The 18,824-nt window shown below is 44.5% G+C and overlaps 1 protein-coding gene across 9 annotated transcripts in view; it reads right to left on the bottom strand.

Moving 5' to 3' along the window:
• Window positions 1-18,382, bottom strand: part of MTCL1 (microtubule crosslinking factor 1) — a 174,249-nt gene extending 155,867 nt beyond the window's left edge. For 5 of the 9 annotated variants that reach the window (XR_012638098.1, XM_074944621.1, XM_074944622.1 and 2 more), the window contains exon 1: window positions 18,227-18,357. The gene's annotated coding sequence lies outside the window, so the exon portion shown is untranslated. Of the gene's footprint in view, window positions 1-18,226 lie in introns of all 9 variants that reach the window. The other 4 variants (XM_074944619.1, XM_074944625.1, XM_074944626.1 and 1 more) reach the window with 1 other exon arrangement.
• Window positions 18,383-18,824: the final 442 nt, after the last annotated feature.

Raw genomic sequence — 18,824 nt, 5'->3', positions numbered from 1 at the left:
AATGAACAGTGAAGCTAAGAAAAATTGAGCCCACTTTGCTGCTTCTTAAGAACCTCCAAATGGTCCACTCTTGACTTCTTTCCTGTCTCAAATTCTCAACCAACTGGTCTCTAGACTCAGACCTAGAACCTCCTGCCAATGGTCGCCCAGGTCTCATCCTGGGGCCACTATTAGCTGGACAGTTGACTCCAGTCCCCTCCTTCAATCATTCCATTCTAATGATTCCCAGCAAAATTGCTCAAGCTGGTGTGAATTGTATTTCTGTAGACAGTCAACTCTGCCCTTTGTTTTTACTGTAGACTACACATGTTAAATTCACTTAATCTTTCTGCTCATAGCTCTTAGTTTGAAAGCCTGTCATCATTTGTTATACTTGCCTCTGGACTCTTTTATACATTTATAAGATTTCATTTATTTCAAATATAACTTCGGGGATGAACTAGAAATCACCCTCTTAATGTACCAGAACCCACCCTCTTAATCTTTTTGATGGCAAAGGGGCTGTTCTTCAGCACATAGGTGAGTTTCAGAGTTGTACTACAAGCCATTTGAGTGCAGATTTCAAATGATGGCACAAACATTTCTGACCACATAAGGGAATGAGTAAAGTAGTCTTCACCCTCACTGTGTACTTTATTTAGTGCTGACTACTATATGAACAAATAGATAAAATAAAATATAGCCTCTGCCAATATGTATCCCAAGGAACTTGTTGGTTTCACAGTATGTTGTGGGGAAATAGCCATAATCTGCACATATTGTTATCCCTGACACTGCTACTTGGGCAGCCTAAGAATTGTTCCACTCATGTTTTCTGGAGCTTATATCAATGCGCAAGTGTCCAGCCAAGCAAAAAGGAATAGACTGAACATCTTCACGTGACAAAATCAGGAAAATCTATTTGAAATACTAAAAAGTGGAACTGCTGGTGCAAAAATTACTCTGAAATATAAAGTCAGCTCCAAACACCAGATGTGGCTTCAGAATGTGATTTTGCACAATAGCACTTGGAGATTCTGTGTGAGAGACAGAGAACCTCAACACAATTTATGGAGAAAGGGGTTACCCTTTCATGGTCCAAAATAAGGGTCTGACCTTGCTCCTAACGAAGGAAACAAAAACAGTGGCAAAAAGGCAGGTATGCCTATGCAGAAGAGATGCATGTTTGTCCATTGTAAATGAAAACATTGTTCAGTAACAGTTTATTCTTCTCTGAAGATGCTCAGAAGCACTAACGGTGTTTCAGGTGGTGTTAAAGGGCAGAGTCTGTTGCTAAAGAGAGCAGGCGTGTAACCATGGAGTGTCAGCACATTGGCTCCCTTTTTTAAAACCTGATCATAGTATACTATAAAATAGCATACATCAGAGTCAATACTCAATGAAAACCAGTGCTGAAACATCTAAATAAACACCCACAGCCAAGAATGAGAAAGATGCCTCCTTTTTACACTGCACACTTCAGCCTTGCAGACCTCTCAGGGGGAACTCCCAAAGCATAAAAACAGTACCAGAGTGACTAGCCTGAAGGTTTGGTTATATGGCTTGAAAGAATTCTATCTGGAGCCTCTTAGATGATGTGAATACTAAGAGTGACAATTTGCAATCCTCACAACGGACATGGAGAAAAGACTCAGAGAAGTGGAAATTGCAGTTGAAACTATAATGGCTCAGGTTTTTAAATGTACTAATCAAGCCACAGTGGAGGAAAACATGTCAGTCATCGTTGATGTTAAAGCATAAGCACAGGAGAACCTTAATAGCTCCCAAACTTAGAAGCATAAGAAAAAGATTCAGTCTGGTTGAGAGAAAGTTGGAAATGACGGATGGATTCAACCCATGTCTTCATTAAGGTTTGTTTTCGTTATTATTGTGGGTGAACAAACATTATTAGGATATTGCTTCTTACGTGTGTTCTGAATATGAACTTTCATATAGTATATTTTAATTTTGTAAAATTGCATAGAGAGCTTGGAATGGGGACTTAGTAGAAGTCAAAGCAAATAAATACATAAAAGAAATGTCTGTTTGTTCATCTAGTAAAGGGGAACTGATATGATATGGTTTATAAAAGAATATATTACTGAGAGGATGGACCTGTACTTAAACAGGGACCTGATTATTATTTTATATATATAAAATATATATACACACACACACACATATATACACATATACATACACTCTGCTCCAATATCCCAAAGTAGCCATTTCAATTGCAAGACAAGGTGGAGAGCATGATGATCTTTACTTCTCTATATGTCTGAAAGACTCACAGACTCATAGACTTTACGGTTTGAAGGGAGCATCATGATCATCTAGTCTAATGGTCTCCAACCTTTTTACGCCCAAGATCACTTTTTGAATTTAAGGGCAACCCAGGATCTACCCCACACTTTCCCCAAGGCCCTGCCCCTTCCCCGAGGCCCCACCCTGCTCATTCCATTCCCCTCTCCCTCTGTCGCTCGCTCTCTCCCACCCTCACTCACTTTCACTGGGCTGAGGCAGCGGATTGGGGTGCAGGAGGGGGTGAGGGGTGCAGGCTCTGGGAGGGAGTTGGGGTGCAGGAGGGGGCACCAGGCTGGGGCAGTGTTGGGGTGCAGGAGGGTGTACAGGAGTGCATGAGGGGGTTTGGGCTGCTGGCTTCTGGAGGGGCTCAGGGCTGGGACAGGGGGTTGGGGTGTGGGACAGGTGCGGGCTCCCACTGGGTGGTGCTTACTTCGGGGGGCTCCCAGGTGGTGGCGCAGCAGAGCTAAGGCAGGCTCCCTGCCTGCCCCGGCCCCACGCCACTCCCAGGAGTGGCCAGCACGTCCCTGCGGCCTCTGGGGGGGGGGGCACGTGGTTCCGCACACTGCCCCTCCCTGCAGGCACCACCCCCGCAGCTCCCATTGGCTGCAGTTACCTGTTCCCGGCCAATGGGAGTGGTGGATGCAGGCAGGAGCAGCACGCAGAGACCCCCTGTCCACCCGTCCCAGAGACCGCAAGGATGTGCTGGCCGCTTCCAGGAGTGGCACAGGGCCAGGGCAGGCAGGGAGCCTGCCTTAGCCCAGCTGTACCAACAGACTTTTAGCAGCTGGAGATCGTGATCAACTGTCAGAGGCTCCTCGCAACCTACCAGTTGGTGACCAATGATCTAGTCTGACCTCCTGCACATTGCAGGCCACAGAACCTCACCCACCCACTCCTATAATAAACCCCTAACCTCTGACTGAGTTACTGAAATCCTCAAATCATGATTTAAAGACTTCAAGTTACAGAGTATCCACCATTTACACTAGTTTAAACCTGCAAGTGTCCCATGCCCCATGCCGCAGAAGAAGGAGAAAAAAAACCCCAGGATCTCTGCCAATCATACCAGGAGAAAATTCCTTCCCAACCGCAAATATGGCGATCAGTAAGACACTGAGCATGTGGGCAAGACTGAACAGCCAGACACATGGGAAAGAATTCTCTGTAGTAACACAGAGCCCTCCCCATCTAGAGTCCCATCACTGGCTGCTGGAGATATTTGCTGCTAGCAGTTGCAGATCAGCTACATGCAACTGTAGGCAGTTTCATCAGAACATCTCCTCCTCAAAGTTATCACATTCAGTCTTGAATTTTTGCCCCCACGGCTTCCCTTGGAAGGCTGTTCCAGAACTTCACTCCTCTGATGGATAGAAACCTTCATCTAATTTCAAACCTAAGCTTGTTGATGGCCAGTTTATATCTATTTGTTCTTGTGTCCACATTGGTGCTTAACTTAAATAACTTCTCTCCCTCCCTGGTATTTATCCCTGTGGTGTATTTACAGAGAGTAATCATCTCTCCCCTCAGCCTTCTTTTATTTAGGCTAAACAAGCTAAGCTCTTTGAGTCTCCTCTCATTTCATGAGGACAAGAGCCTGATTCTGCTCGCACTGAAGTCCTCGAAAAGAGAGAATACTGCTTAGGGAAAAGTTAAGTAGTTCTTCTTTCTAGATGTCAGTCTAGTTACACAAACAAAGAAATGGAATTAATGGAGATAAAGCAAAGATTTTTAACTAGAAAACATACAAACAACTTTTTTTTAGATCCAGCCAAATGGAATGTCATTTATGCTTACAATGTATGACAATATAGTCTTTTCATTCTCGAACAAATAAAGATAATTTAGTAGCAACAAACTCAGGAAGCCAAAGATTCAGTAATTGAACTTTTCTGAGTGTAGCCAGTCAGGCACAACTTTTTAAGCCAAGAACTTCATTTACTCTTTTTACACTTTGATTATCTACTTACAAGTATCTGATCATTCTCACATTTATTATTCTGTTCCTAGAGGATAACAGTTTATCCAGGCCCAAAGTGCCTCAGTGAAAACTCTGCAAGTTTTCCAGACTTGGTAGTCTTTGGGTATGTCTACGCTGAAAAAAAAATCCATGGCATAGTCTCAGAGTCCAGGTCAATTAACTCAGGCTCATGGGGCTCAAGCTGCACAGCTAAAAATAGCAATGCAGACATTCCCACTCGGGCTAGAGCCCAGACTCTGAAACTTGGTGAGGGAGGAAGAGTCTCAGAGCGCAGGTTTCAGCCTAAGCAGGAAAGTCTACACTGCTATTTTTGGCCCACAGCCCAAACCTCACAAGCCTGAGTCAACTGACCTGGACTCTGAAACTTGGTGCCACGTGTTTTTCTTTGCAGTATAGACATACCCCCAGAGCTTACATCTCCTTCTGCGAAACTATGGCCTGGTCTAAACAGCACAGTTAGGTCAACGTAAGGCAGGTTGTTTACATTTGAAGGAGATAATACTGCCGGCTTCTTGTTTGCAATGTCACCTGTCATGCTTCAACCACAGAGAACATGTGTCCATCCTGATAACGGGTACTGCTTGATAATGATTCAAAGCAGTGCGGATTTATGCATGTTCATTTTCATCATCTGAGTCAGATGCCGCCAACAGAAGGTTGATTTTCTTTTTTGGTGGTTTGGGTTCTGTAGTTTCTGCATTGGACTTTTAAGACTTCTGACAGCATGCTCCACACCTCGTCCCTCTCAGATTTTGGAAGGCACTTCAGATTCTTAAACCTTGGGCTGAGTGCTGTAGCTATCTTTAGAAATCTCACATTCGTTCCTTCTTTACATTTTGTCAAATCTGCTGTGAAAGTGTTCTTAAAACGAACAACATGTGCTGGGTCATCATCTGAGATTGCTATAACATGAAATATATGGCAGAATGCGAGTAAAACAGAGCAGGAGACATACAATTCTCTGCCAAGGAGTTCAGTCACAAATTTAATTAATGCATTATTTTTTAACAAGTGTCATCAGCTTGGAAGCATGTCCTCTGGAATGGTAACCGAAGAATGAAGGGACATACAAATGTTAGCACAGTGGTCACCAACCGGTAGACAGTCGCGGAGCCTCTGCCAGTCGATCGCAGTCTCCGGCCGCTAACAGTTCAGTGGTGCAGCAAGTCTAAGGCAGGCTCCCTGCCTGCCCTGGCCCTGCGCCGCTCCTGGAAGTAGCCAGCATGTCCCTGTGTGGTGGAGGAGGGGGTCTCCGCGCACTGCTCCTGCCTGTAGGCACTGCCCCGGCAGCTCCATTGGCCGGGAACTGGGAACTGCGGCCAATGGGAGCTGCAGGGTCGGTGCCTGCAGGGAGGGGCAGCATGCGGAGCCACGTGCCTAAGCCAGGGGCCGCAGGGACATGCCAGTAGCTTCCGGAAGCGGTGTGAGGCCGGGACAGGCAGGAAGCCTGCCTTAGCCCCACTGTGCCGCCACCCAGGACAACCCCCTCTGGCAGAAGCCTGCACTCCAATCCCCTGCCCCAGCACTAAGCCCCCTCCTACATCCAAATTCCCTCCCAGAGGTTGCACCCCACACCTCCTCCTGCACCCCAACCCCCTGCCCCAGGCTCAGCCTGGAGCCCCCTTTCATACTCTGGACCCCTCAGCCCCAGTTCAGAGCCCACACCCCCTCCCGGATTCCAACCCCCTGCCCCAGCCCAGGAAAACTGAGTGAGGGTGTGGGAGAGTGAGCGATGGAGGGAGAGAGGATGGAGTGAGCGGGTTGGGACCTCGAGGAAGGGGTGGGGCCTCGGGGCAGGGGCGGGGTAGATCCTGGGTTGCACTTAAATTCAAAAAGTGATCTTGTGCTTAAAAAGTTTAGAGACCACTGGTTTAGCATATCTGACACATAAGTACCTTGCAATGCCGGCTACAAAAGGACCATGCGAATGCCTTTTCTCACTTTCAGGTGACATTATAAATAAGAAGCGGGCAGCATTATCTCCCATAAATGTAAACAAACTTGTTTGTCTTAGTGATTGGCTGAACAAGAAGTAGAACTGAGTAGACTTGTAGGCTCTAAAGTTTTACATTGTTTTGGTTTTGAGTGCAGTTATACAACAAATAAAAATCTACATTTGTAACTTGCACTTTCACAATAAAGAAATTGCACTACAGTACTTGTATGAGGTGAATTGAAAAATACTATTTCTTTTGTTTATCATTTTACAGTGCAAATATTTGTTATCTAATACAATAATATAAAGTGAGCACTGTACACTTTGTATTCTGTGTTGTAACTGAAATCAGTATATTTGAAGATGTAGAAAAATGTCCAAAAATATTTAATAAATTTCAATTGGTATTCTATTGTTTAACAGTGCCGTTAAAACTGCGATTAATCATGATTATTTTTTTAATCATGATTATCTTTTTGAGTTAATCGTGTGAGTTAACTGCGATTAATCATCAGCTGTACTAATTTTGCACATTGAAAAACATACAAGCAACTTTTTAAATATCCAACAAAATGGAACACAATTTACTCTTATAATGTATGACAATATTTGTTCTGGAATTAGGCGGTTATATATTAAATCAGTGAAAAAAGATAGCATTAACTGCCGAGGTTCTAGTGACTGCACAAGTTCTAGGTAGTCCCTGATAAATGCCAAATTTTTTAAAAGATTCATGAGTTTCAATTTTATGTCATGCCCATTTTCATATTTTAAGTATCTCATAATGTCATTATGTAGGTTGAGACAAGGTAGTTGAGTTAAGGCCCAGGGAAGATAGACGGACAAGAGGGGAGCGAAGGAGGGCAGAGAGAGGCTGCCACTAGAGGGTCCCTGGGCTGGGACCCAGAGTAGCGGCTGGGCCTGTGTCCCCCCCTTCCCCCTTACACTGCACCTGGCCACAGAGGACTGTGGCTTAGACAGACTGCAACTTGCCCCTGAGGTGAGGGGCTAGACTTTGGGGTTGTGGTTGGCCATTGAGGTGGGTGCAAGTCAAAGGACTTTTACTGGAGCAACTTCCTTTGGTGGAAGGTACAAGCTTTTGAGCTACACAAGTAATCACTACACTCTTGAATGAACTCACACAGGAAAATGATAAAAGACAAAAACACCATATCACCTGGGCAAATACCTTTTCACAAAGCGATCACACTATACAGCATCTGATCTTTCAATACTTGTCCTCAAAGGAAATCTGTACATCTTCAAAAGGCAGGCCTGGGAACTTAAATTCATAACTCGGCTTGACACCTAAAAACCACGGACTTATCAGGGTTGATAAAACCTTATTATGGCTCATTACAACAATTTGTAACACATCGCATTGCCTGCTACCCTTAACTGCACACTTCAAACCCTTTATGCATAACAATCTAACCCCCAATTCCCAATTTATTTCAGGTGACTGCCTCCAACTTGGGTTACCCCTTCTGCTTACAAATCTGTCCCAACTTGCATTTTTTAGCTCAGAAATTCTGCTTCCTTCCGCAGACCTGTGTAGCTCAAAAGCTTGTACCTTCCACCAACAGAAGTTGCTCCAATAAAAGATATTTTTTCTCCCTGAAAAAGCACAAGAACAAATCCGCACAGACACACCCCTGGAACCCTGATCTGGGGTATTCTATCTGCTACCCAAGATCCATAAACCTGGAAATCCTGGATGCCCCATCATCTCAGGCATTGGCACCCTGACAGCAGGATTGTCTGGCTATGTAGACTCCCTCCTCAGGCCCTACACTACCAACACTCCCAGCTATGTTCAAGACACCACTGACTTCCTGAGGAAACTACAATCCATCAGTGATCTTCCTGAAAACACCATCCTGGCCACTATGGATGTAGAAGCCCTCCACACCAACATTACACACAAAGATGGACTTCAAGCCGTCAGGAACAGTATCCCCGATAATGTCACAGCAAACCTGGTGGCTGAACTTTGTGACTTTGTCCTCACCCATAACTATTTCACATTTGGGGACAGTGTATACCTTCAAATCAGCGGCACTGCTATGGGTACCCGCATGGCCCCACAGTATGCCAACATTTTTATGGCTGACTTAGAACAACACTTCCTCAGCTCTCGTACCCTGATGCCCCTACTCTACTTGCGCTATATTGATGACGTCTTCATCATCTGGACCCATGGAAAAGAAGCCCTTGAGGAATTCCACCATGATTTCAACAATTTCCATCCCACCATCAACCTCAGCCTGGACCAGTCCACACAAGGGATCCACTTCCTGGACACTACGGTGCTAATAAGTGATGGCCACATAAACACCACCCAATACCGGAAACCTACTGACCGCTATTCCTACCTACATCCCTCCAGCTTTCACCCAGACCACACCACACGATCCATTGTCTACAGCCAAGCTCTACGATACAACCGCATTTGCTCCAACCCCTCAGACAGAGACAAACACCTACAAGATCTCTATCAAGCATTCTTACAACTACAATACCCACCTGCTGAAGTGAAGAAACAAATTGACAGAGCCAGAAGAGTACCCAGAAGTCACCTACTACAGGACGGGCCCAACAAAGAAAATAACAGAACGCCACTAGCCATCACCTTCAGCCCCCAACTAAAACCTCTCCAAGGCATCATCAAGGATCTACAACCTATCCTGAAGGACGACCCATCGCTCTCACAAATCTTGGGAGACAGGCCAGTCCTTGCCCACAGACAGCCCCCCAACCTGAAGCAAATACTCACCAGCAACCACACACCACACAACAGAACCACTAACCCAGGAACCTATCCTTGCAACAAAGCCCGTTGCCAACTGTGTCCACATATCTATTCAGGGGACACTATCATAGGGCCTAATCACATCAGCCACAATATCAGAGGCTCGTTTACCTGCACATCTACCAATGTGATATATGCCATCATGTGCCAGCAATGCCCCTCTGCCATGTACATTGGTCAAACTGAACAGTCTCTACGTAAAAGAATAAATGGACACAAATCAGATGTCAAGAATTATAACATTCATAAACCAGTCGGAGAACACTTCAATCTCTCTGGTCACTCGATTACAGACCTAAAGGTCGCAATATAACAACAAAAAGACTTCAAAAACAGACTCTAACGAGAGACTGCTGAATTGGAATTAATTTGCAAACTGGATACAATTAACTTAGGCTTGAATAGAGACTGGGAGAGTATGTGTCATTATACAAAGTAAAACTATTTCCCTATGTTTATTCCCCCCCCCCCACTGTTCCTCAGACGTTCCTGTTAACTGCTGGAAATGACCCACCTTGATTATCACTACAAAAGGTTTTCTCCCTCCCACCCCCCGCTCTCCTACTGGTAATAGCTCATCTTAAGTGATCACTCTCCTTACAGTGTGTATGATAACACCCATTTTTTCATGTTCTGTGTGTATATAAATCTCCTCACTGTATTTTCCACTGAATGCATCCGATGAAGTGAGCTGTAGCTCACGAAAGCTTATGCTCAAATAAATTGGTAAGTCTCTAAGGTGCCACTAGTACTCCTTTTCTTTTTGTGAATACAGACTAACACGGCTGCTACTCTGAAACTAGAGATGAATATGCCGCAAGAAGGTTGGTTTTTGATTTAATCAAACAATAGTACTTTTGCCTTTTTCAAAATGTGCCAATGACCTGCAAGTTCCCTGCATGCCTCAAAATTATTATTCAGCTGTCAAATTGTCAAGCCAGTTTAAAATTCCTAAATTGATCCTCAAATGTTGATATCAGTTGTGAGCAAGCAGCATTACATTATCATACTGTATGTTGGTTGCACAAAACAATTTTAGAATTCTGACAATTCTAACATGATTAATACCTGTGATTTTAGGGAAGTTTTGCTCTTCCACAGTGGAAAACAGAAAGCAGAATTAAGCATTTGTTTATGTTTATGCAGTTTATGTATTTTATTCAAATAATCAGAGCTATTACTGTTTCAGTACATTTCCTTAGCTGCTACCATTTGAACAGTTGGAGTAGTCATCTGGCTAGTGCAATGTTACTATAATCTACTAAAACCTACAGACAGAAACTATTGTCTATCACATTATACAAATAATCCACTCTTCTGCCCCCTGGACAATTAAATGTTTTCAGCAGAGCCACAGCTGTGGCTAACAAGGCACATGGACCTACTGCCATTGTTTACCAAACTGACATTTCATTCTAACAGCTGACTGACCCTGTGTCTGAAATGATTCACATTATTTTGATGCCTAGGGTTATTACCTCTATTCTTCCACATGACTAATGCATATTAGGTGTGGAAAGGGGCATGTCAAAGAAAGACCACAATAACTTTTTCTTTACTAACCTTTGGAACCTTTGCTAAATGAAAAAATAGTTACATCAGTTCTAATCATTCTCTCCATATAGAAATCCTACGACACACACCAAGTTACTGTAGGTCATTGAATGAAACTACAATATAGTCCATGTGCAGCATATTGATCCAAACACCTTTGTATGTCATTTTCAAACACATGATCCAGAAGCATTGAATTGAGAAGGGCTACAATGTAAAAGAAGCTGAAAGTTGTGAAGCATAGCATAACTATGTCATACATATTGTAATTTTAAACAAAAATTAATATTCCCACCCAGGAATATCCCCTTTTCCAATGAAAGACAGCATAAGTCACTACTTCACTGCTAAGAAACAGTAAGAAAGACAAAGCAAGACATTCATCTACGAATTTAAGTGCTATTTTAGGGGATATGCTGTTTGTGAGAACAGTTTCTGCTAGCCTACAGTGTAGCAACATTCATGACATTTTCAAGTTACGCTACTTGATACACAGTGAAATTACCCAATAGTGTATATGTGAGAAAGCACTAGTTGCACTTTAATGATTGTAGTAAGTGCTCAAGTTTTGCTCAGGACCTTTTTGCATACACTGTTCGTGAAGCATGCAAAGTACTTAAGATGGGAGGATTTGTAAAGCAGCATCTTTTATCAAGATAAATATTAAAAGGTCCACCTTTATTTTTGAATAGCAAAATCTATTATTTAACGTTATCACTATTTCCAGTAAATTTCTTTACTTAAAATAAGCATTTCCTTAATTCACTTGATTTGAATTAATCTGATGTCAAGAGTAAGCACGGAAATTTTGAATTACTAAAATTTGGGCCCTGATACTGTTGCCACTAAGCCAGTGGTAAAACTCTTACTGATGCGAAAGGGAGCAAGAGAAAACCCTTTAAGGTCCAATCTTGCACCACTGATTTCAAAGAGCACCAAATCAAGCCCTTAGTGAGTTTTCTCTCTCTCTCTCTCCCCCCCCAGGACTAGTATATCATTTATCCTCTTCCATGGACTGCAGTCTGCAAAGTAAACCTGAAAAGTAATAATAACTTACATATGTATCTCTTTAATATTCTAAACAAGGTTGATTTAAAAACATTTAGGTACACTTAAAACTTAGCTTCTTCTAGGGCTTATTCATTTATTAAAATTTGTTCTCTTAGCTTTTATTCTCCTTCTGTCTGAATGCTTTGTGGTTTCACTGTCTCAGCAGTCGTGACATTTCACAGCGTATGTGACAACTTTGCCTCAGAAAATAACATGTTACCTTATGTACGCTATTGGAAGGTTCCATTCTTTCTGTATAGATTAAATAAAACTACCTAGGCAAAGAGGCTTGCTAAAACACGTGAAAATGAGTCAATTATGAAATTCCATCACAATATAAGAACTGGATGGTGATGTCCTGGTATACTATGGATTTTAAACCAGGTCCTCTGGCCTGTTGGTAAAATAAACTAGTCTGATTTCAAAGGAATTGATTTGCTTGAGATCTAACTTTATTTAAAATACAAGACAAAAACCTCTTTTTTTTAATCTTACAGTTTACACTTCTTGAGGTGCTTATGTGAAGGCTAATACATTGAAGAAATAATGAAATATAAGGTTCCTGGTTTTGTGTGTTTTTACATTGGTAATTTTAAAAACTGGTATTCTAGATAATTTTTCTAATTATTATTATTTACTGGTTTATAATACTCAGAAGTCTGATAGATAACTTAGGGCTTGTCTATATGGTGAAGTAAGGTACTCTCCTGGAGGGTGCGGGGGGTGGTTTCTAACGTGCACTAACATGTTGCACATTAATTAGTCCACGTAGACCTCACTGGTGCGCACTAAAGGTTCCCTAGTGTACTTTAATGCAGTGCTGTTTGAAACAGCAGTAAGTTAATGTGTACTTAGGGAACTTTTAGTGTGCAACAGCAGGCTCTACATGCACCAATTATTGCACAACACGTTAGTGTGTTTTAGAAATCACGCACTTCTTGAGCACATAACCCCACCGTGTAGACAAGCTCTAAGAATAGAACAAAGATGACCTGAAGAACTTTTAGACATAGTTCAAAGGATGGGGAAGAGGTAAAAGATGGGGGTTACAGCAGTGAGATTATGCAGCTAGATCTTTGTCCTGCAAAGATTTACACACAGGCTTAACTTTACATGCTGTAGTAGGATACTCCTGGGGCCAGATCCTCATCTGGTGTAAACTGGCATAACTAAACTGAAGATCTGGCCTGCTTGTGTCCAGTTAAGCACGTGCTTTCCTCTCTGCAGGACCAGCACCTTACTCAGCAAACGCTTGTGCACAGCATACTGGAAGGGAAAAAGGGAAGGCATTTTAAAAATATAAATAGAAGTAAATAATTCTGTTTGTTGATTCAATTCTTTTTAATTTCCATTAATATTTAGCATTATAATAAAACTGACTGAAACAATACCATGATCCAAAGCTTTTTTGTAAGAATATATACTGCATGTCAGATTAGCACCCAAAACGTTCCTTCAAATTATCTGCACCAACTGCCATGTCCCAGCTGGTAGGAGGGAAACGAGTGAGCGGATAGTGATGGCTGGCCTTGCCTTCTGGACTACACACAAGAGAATTCAGCAAATGAACATGCTCAACAAATTAATGGTATCTTTTGGGATTTATCTCATCATTTGTTCATCTATGGCTGACAGTTTACCCATTATTCTTTAAACCACCTTCCATTAAAGCAGAAAAAAAAGCTAGCCTCCGTATCACAAGGGAAAGTAGAATTTTAAGCGAATTATATGTATGTAATGGTAAAAAACCCAAAACCTAGCTGACCACATGTACAATGCTGTGGTTCTGATTTTTAGAATGGAAAAATGTTTTTATGAATACACGCTAAAAAGTCAACGTTCAAGTCAAGCAGAGTACGCAGCTGTTGGGCCCCAACTGCTGCAGGGGATAACTCAAAATGAAGCATAGAAGACTTGAACTAAACCCAGAGGAAGTTTGAAATGATGTTGAACTGATTTCTTTAACATAGGAATTGCCTCACTGGACCAGATCGATGGTCCATCTCATCCAGTCTCCTGTCTCTGACAATGGCCAGCACCAGATGCTTCAGAGGAAGGTGCAAAAAACTTCACAATAAGCAGTTGTGTGATAATCTGCCCTCCCACATTAAATCTCCTCCTAATCCTTAATAGTTACAGATTGTTTGAAACTCTGAAGCATGAAGTTTAATATATTTTCCAAAATTTCTTAGTATTAACTTTGGATATCCTTGTTATCCATATAATTGGCCAATTCCCTTTTTTCATATAATTGGATTTTGGTTTCAAAGACATCCCATGACAATGAATTCCAGAGTTAATTACTTGTTACATGAAAAAGTATTTCCTTGTATTGGTTCTGAATGTTCCACCTTTCAGTTTAATTGAATGTCCCTGCCCTCCATTCTTGTGTTATGAGACAAGGAGACCAGAAATCTGATATTTGTTCCCCATACTATTCATTATTTATATACTTTGATCATGCCCCCTTACCTCCTTTCTAAAATAAGGAATCCCACTCTGTTCCACCTCTCTTCATAGGAGAGTATTTCCATGCCCCTAATCATTTGTCCCTTTGCTCTTGCCTCAACCCCAATTCTGCAATATTCTTTTTGAGATGGGTGACCAGTAGTGCACACAGTATTCCAGAGGCAGATGCACCATTGATTTAGATCAGGGGTCTCAAACACGTGGCCTGCAGAGTTCTTTCGTGCAGCCCGCCAAGCTCCCCGTGCCCCTACTCCCGCACGCCCCTCTGCCTACCCCGTGGTGCCGCAAGCCCTGCACCCACTCCCTGAAGCGGCCGGAACCATGCCCCTGCGGCCTCGGGGGTGGGAGGGCCGCAGGTGGCTCCATGCATTACTCTTGCTTCCAGGCACCGCCCCCTGTAGCTCCCATTGGCTGGGAACAGGGAACCTCGGCCAATGGGAGCTTCGGGGGAGGTACCCGGAGGAGCTGCAAGAGCAGCACACTGAGCTCTGTGCCCCCCTCCACCCCCAGGGACGTGATTCTGGCTGCTTCCTGGAGCGGAGCGGCGCGGCACGGGGCCAGGGGCCAGGGCAGGCAGGCAGCAATCCCCTGCAGCAAAGGGGTGGGAAGAGGCAGGGCAGGGGCAGGGCCTCATGGAAGGGGTGGAGTGGGAGCGGGCCGGGGACAGCAACAGGGGGGTGTCAGTGATGCGGCCCTCAGGCCAATGCACTAGTCCTCATGTGGCACTCATGGTCATTTGAGTTTGAGACCCCTGATTTAGATTATGGTATTATTACATTTTCTGTGTTATTCCTCTGCAATGTAACACTTGGTTTGCTTTTTCAGCTGCATGTAGGGCAGAGGTTTTCATTGAGTTGTCTACAGTGATGTTCAGATGTCTTTCTTGAGTTAAACACAGTTAATTTAGAACCTAGTAAGTAGTATGAGTAGTTCATTTTCCCCCTCCAATATACTTTTCAATATTGAACTTCATTTGCCATTGTGTTACCCATTCCCTCTAGCTTGGTTAGATTCCTCTGGAGTTCCTCCCAATCCTCTTTGGACCTGAGTAACCTAAACAAGTTTCAGAGTAGCAGCCATGTTAGTCTGTATCCGCAAAAAGAAAAGGAGTGCTTGTGGCACCTTAGAGACTAACCAATTTATCTGAGCTTTCATGAGCTACAGCTCACGTAGCTCGTGAAAGCTTATGCTCAAATAAATTTGTTAGTCTCTAAGGTGCCACAAGTACTCCTTTTCTAAACAAATTTGTATCAATTGCAAGTTTTCCTATGTCACTGCTCTCTCCCCTTTCCAAATCATGAGCAACACTGGACCTACAGAACCTTGAGGCACCCTGTTGTTAATTCTTTGCTATGATGAACATTGTTTCCGATATCTTAGGTCTGGTCTACACTACAGACCTATATCAGTATAGCCATGTCACTCAGTAGTGCGAAAAATCCATACATCCGAGCAATGTCATTATATCAACCTAACCACATGTAGACAGTGCTATGTTGGCGGGAGGACTTCTCCCATTGATATAGCTACCGCCATTCAGGGAGGTGGATTAACTATGCCAATGGGAGAGAGCTCTCCTGTCGGCATACAGAGTGTCTTCATTAAAGCACTACAGGAGTGTAAGTGCATCAGTGCAGTTGCACTAATGCAGTGTTTTAAGTGTAGGTTTGTCCTTAGTCAAATCACTAGAGTTTCATAATCCTTGTCCCTCTTTCTGCCAATGTATCATCCTTCTCTCCTTCAGGGTTACCCAATTCACCTGTTCCTTGGGCCCTGTTCTGGTGCAGTCCTTACTCAGATAACACTCCTACTGGCTTCAATGGGAGTTTTGTTTGAGTAAAGCCTACAGGATGACACTTTTGCAAAACCAGAGAACAAAGACTGTATCCACCAGAAGCAGTGGGTAACCACACATACTGTACAATTAGCTCAGTTTATTTTATTTATAGATCTTTATGAATGTAGTCTCTTTGCCATACCAAAAGATCATACATATGTACATGTCCAGTTAAAGGTTCCAGGGGATCAGTTCAGCTGGTAGCATTCCCAATTAGAGGGGGTAGAATTAATACATAAGTGAGAGGGGGCAGAATTAACACAGAAAAGTATATTTTTACACTAGGATAATAGTGTAAATATTCCTTTAGTTGTTGATCTTGATCTCAGCCAGAACCTGTTAGTACTTCACAATTAATGACTTGGGTTTGCTATAATAAAGTAATATAACAATGGACAGTATAACACTAAGTCATTGTTTCCATTTCAAGTGAAAGAGAAAAAAGTTTAAGAAAAGCTAAACAGTGGAAGATATTTCCTGTGTATCCAACAGAGAAAGCATAATGCTTTGGATAGAAAGAAAGTTTAGGGATTGTTGAAATATCACACACCAGCTAAGCATAACAGCCTTACAGTGCACACTGCACTAGATTTATATGCATCCAGAGATTCCACAAATCAGGCTTTTATAGAGAAACATAGAATCATAGAATATCAGGGTTGGAAGGGACCTCAGGAGGTCATCTATTCTACCCCCTGCTCAAAGCAGAACCAATCCCTGACTAAATCATCCCAGCCAGAGCTTTGTCAAGCCTGACCTTAAAAACTTCTAGGGAAGGAGATTCCACCACCTCCCTAGGTAACGCCTTCCAGTGTTTCACCACCCTCATTGTGAAAAAGTTTTTCCTAATATCCAACCTAAATCTCCCCCACTGCAACTTGAGACCATTACTCCTTGTTCTGTCAGCTGCTACCACTGAGAACAATCTAGAGCCATCCTCTTTGGAACCCCCTTTCAGGTAGTTGAAAGCAGCTATCAAATCCCCCCTCATTCTTCTCTTCTGAAGACTAAACATCCCCAGTTCCCTCAGCCTCTCCTCATAAGTCATGTGTTCCAGTCCCCTAATCATTTTTGTTGCCCTCCGCTGGACTCTTTCCAATTTTTCCACATCATTCTTGTAGTGTGGAGCCCAAAACTGGACACACTACTCCAGATGAGGCCTCACCAATGTCAAATAGAGGCGAATGATCACGTCTCTTGATCTGCTGGCAATGCCCCTACTTATACATCCCAAAATGCCATTGGCCTTCTTGGCAACAAGGGCACACTGTTGACTCATATCCAACTTCTCATCCACTGTAACCCCTAGGTCCTTTTCTGCAGAACTGCTGCCGAGCCATTCGGTCCCTAGTCTGTAGCGGTGCATGGGATTCTTCCGTCCTAAGTGCAGGACTCTGCACTTGTCCTTGTTGAACCTCATCAGATTTCTTTTGGTCCAATCCTCCAATTTGTCTAGGTCCCTCTGTATCCTATCCCTACCCTCCAGCGTATCTACCACTCCTCCTACATTAGTTCCTTATCTGCCTTTTTTAGCTTTGCCATGGCACTAGATCTTCACACTGCTGTCAAAAGGTCAAATGCTCATGTACTTATACTGTGTGTCCATATTTATTTTACACGGCTTTGGTGGATATAACACATAAAATTGGAACATTGATTTTGGTGGGTGATTTACTCCCAAGAGATGCTCACTTTAGTCGGTTTCAGAAAAATAACTTCTGAATTCAGACTGACACAATTACTGCATTTTAATTAAAGAATCCAACCCTTATTGTTTCTATTGCAGCACACTGGCTTGGAGAAATGTGCTGGATTCCTTTCAGCAGAAATCCCAGTACAGCAGACCTTTGATGGAAGACTACATTTTTTGAGAATCAAAACAGAGCCTTCAACAACTCACTTCTTCCAAAAGTTTCACCCAGCCCACTACAATGCTTTGCACTGGAGACCAAGGATCGCAGCCGTTAGAGCCACTATGGATAGCCCCTAAGTGCCAGTTTTACTGCACTGTCCAATGGTTGACGGGGAGGTGCCCAGCAACGGACATCCACACATCCCGCAGCATGACCCCTCTACACCACGAGCACAACCCTCACCCCACTTACCTGGAGCGGGAAAGCACCCAGCAATTGCCATCTACCCCCGATGCACGCACATACCCTCACCCCTCCAGCCCCAGCCCCACCCAACCACCCACACCTGCTCAGCCCCAGGTCCCTGGAGGGGGAAGGTGCCCACCGCCTCCCTGGGCTGGGGGGATGCGCCCACCCGGTGGCCCCTCCCCCAGGCACAGGCGCTGTTTACCTTGAGATAGTCATTTTCCGAGCGCAGCTCCTCGATCTCCCGCAGCAGCTCCTCCTCCTCCGCCGGCGGCTGGCAGGGGGCGGGCGCTTGGCTGCCCAGCCGCACGTCCCCTTTGCCGGGCGCCTTCTCCGCGGCTCGCCCCCAGCTCGCCTCTTCTCCCTCGGGCGCGCCGCCTTTGCCCGCCGCAGGGGCCGGCGAGGCGGCCCGCGGGCTGCAGGGCGGAGCCGGCTGCGCCGCCCCTTGGCCGGCGGGGCTCTCCGGGGAAGGCTGGGCGCCCAGCGGGTGGCCGGCCCCAGGCACCGGGGTGCCCGCTCGCTCCGGGGCAGGCAGCTGCTCCCGGTCGCTGGAGCCGGTGCCGGACTCGGCGTCGCTGCTGGCGGCCTGGGCGGGTCGCTGCTCATCGGAGAGCGGCTCGGAGGGGCAGTCGGACAGGTCGGAGCTGCTGTCCGTGTGGCTGAGCCTGGCCGGAGCCGCCCCGGCCGCATGGCCGCTGCCCAGCCCGGGCCCAGCGGCCGGTGCCAGGGCCCCCCCCTGCTGCGCGGAGGCGCTTCTCTTCCCCTTCCTGCCTTTGCCGGGCGGGTGGCCCGGCTCCCCCCCG

The sequence above is a fragment of the Natator depressus genome, chromosome 2 (assembly GCF_965152275.1).
Source record: "Natator depressus isolate rNatDep1 chromosome 2, rNatDep2.hap1, whole genome shotgun sequence".
NCBI lineage: Eukaryota > Metazoa > Chordata > Testudines > Cheloniidae > Natator > Natator depressus.
Note: the sequence above shows the minus strand (reverse complement) of the source record. Positions and strands in the feature narration are given on the sequence as shown.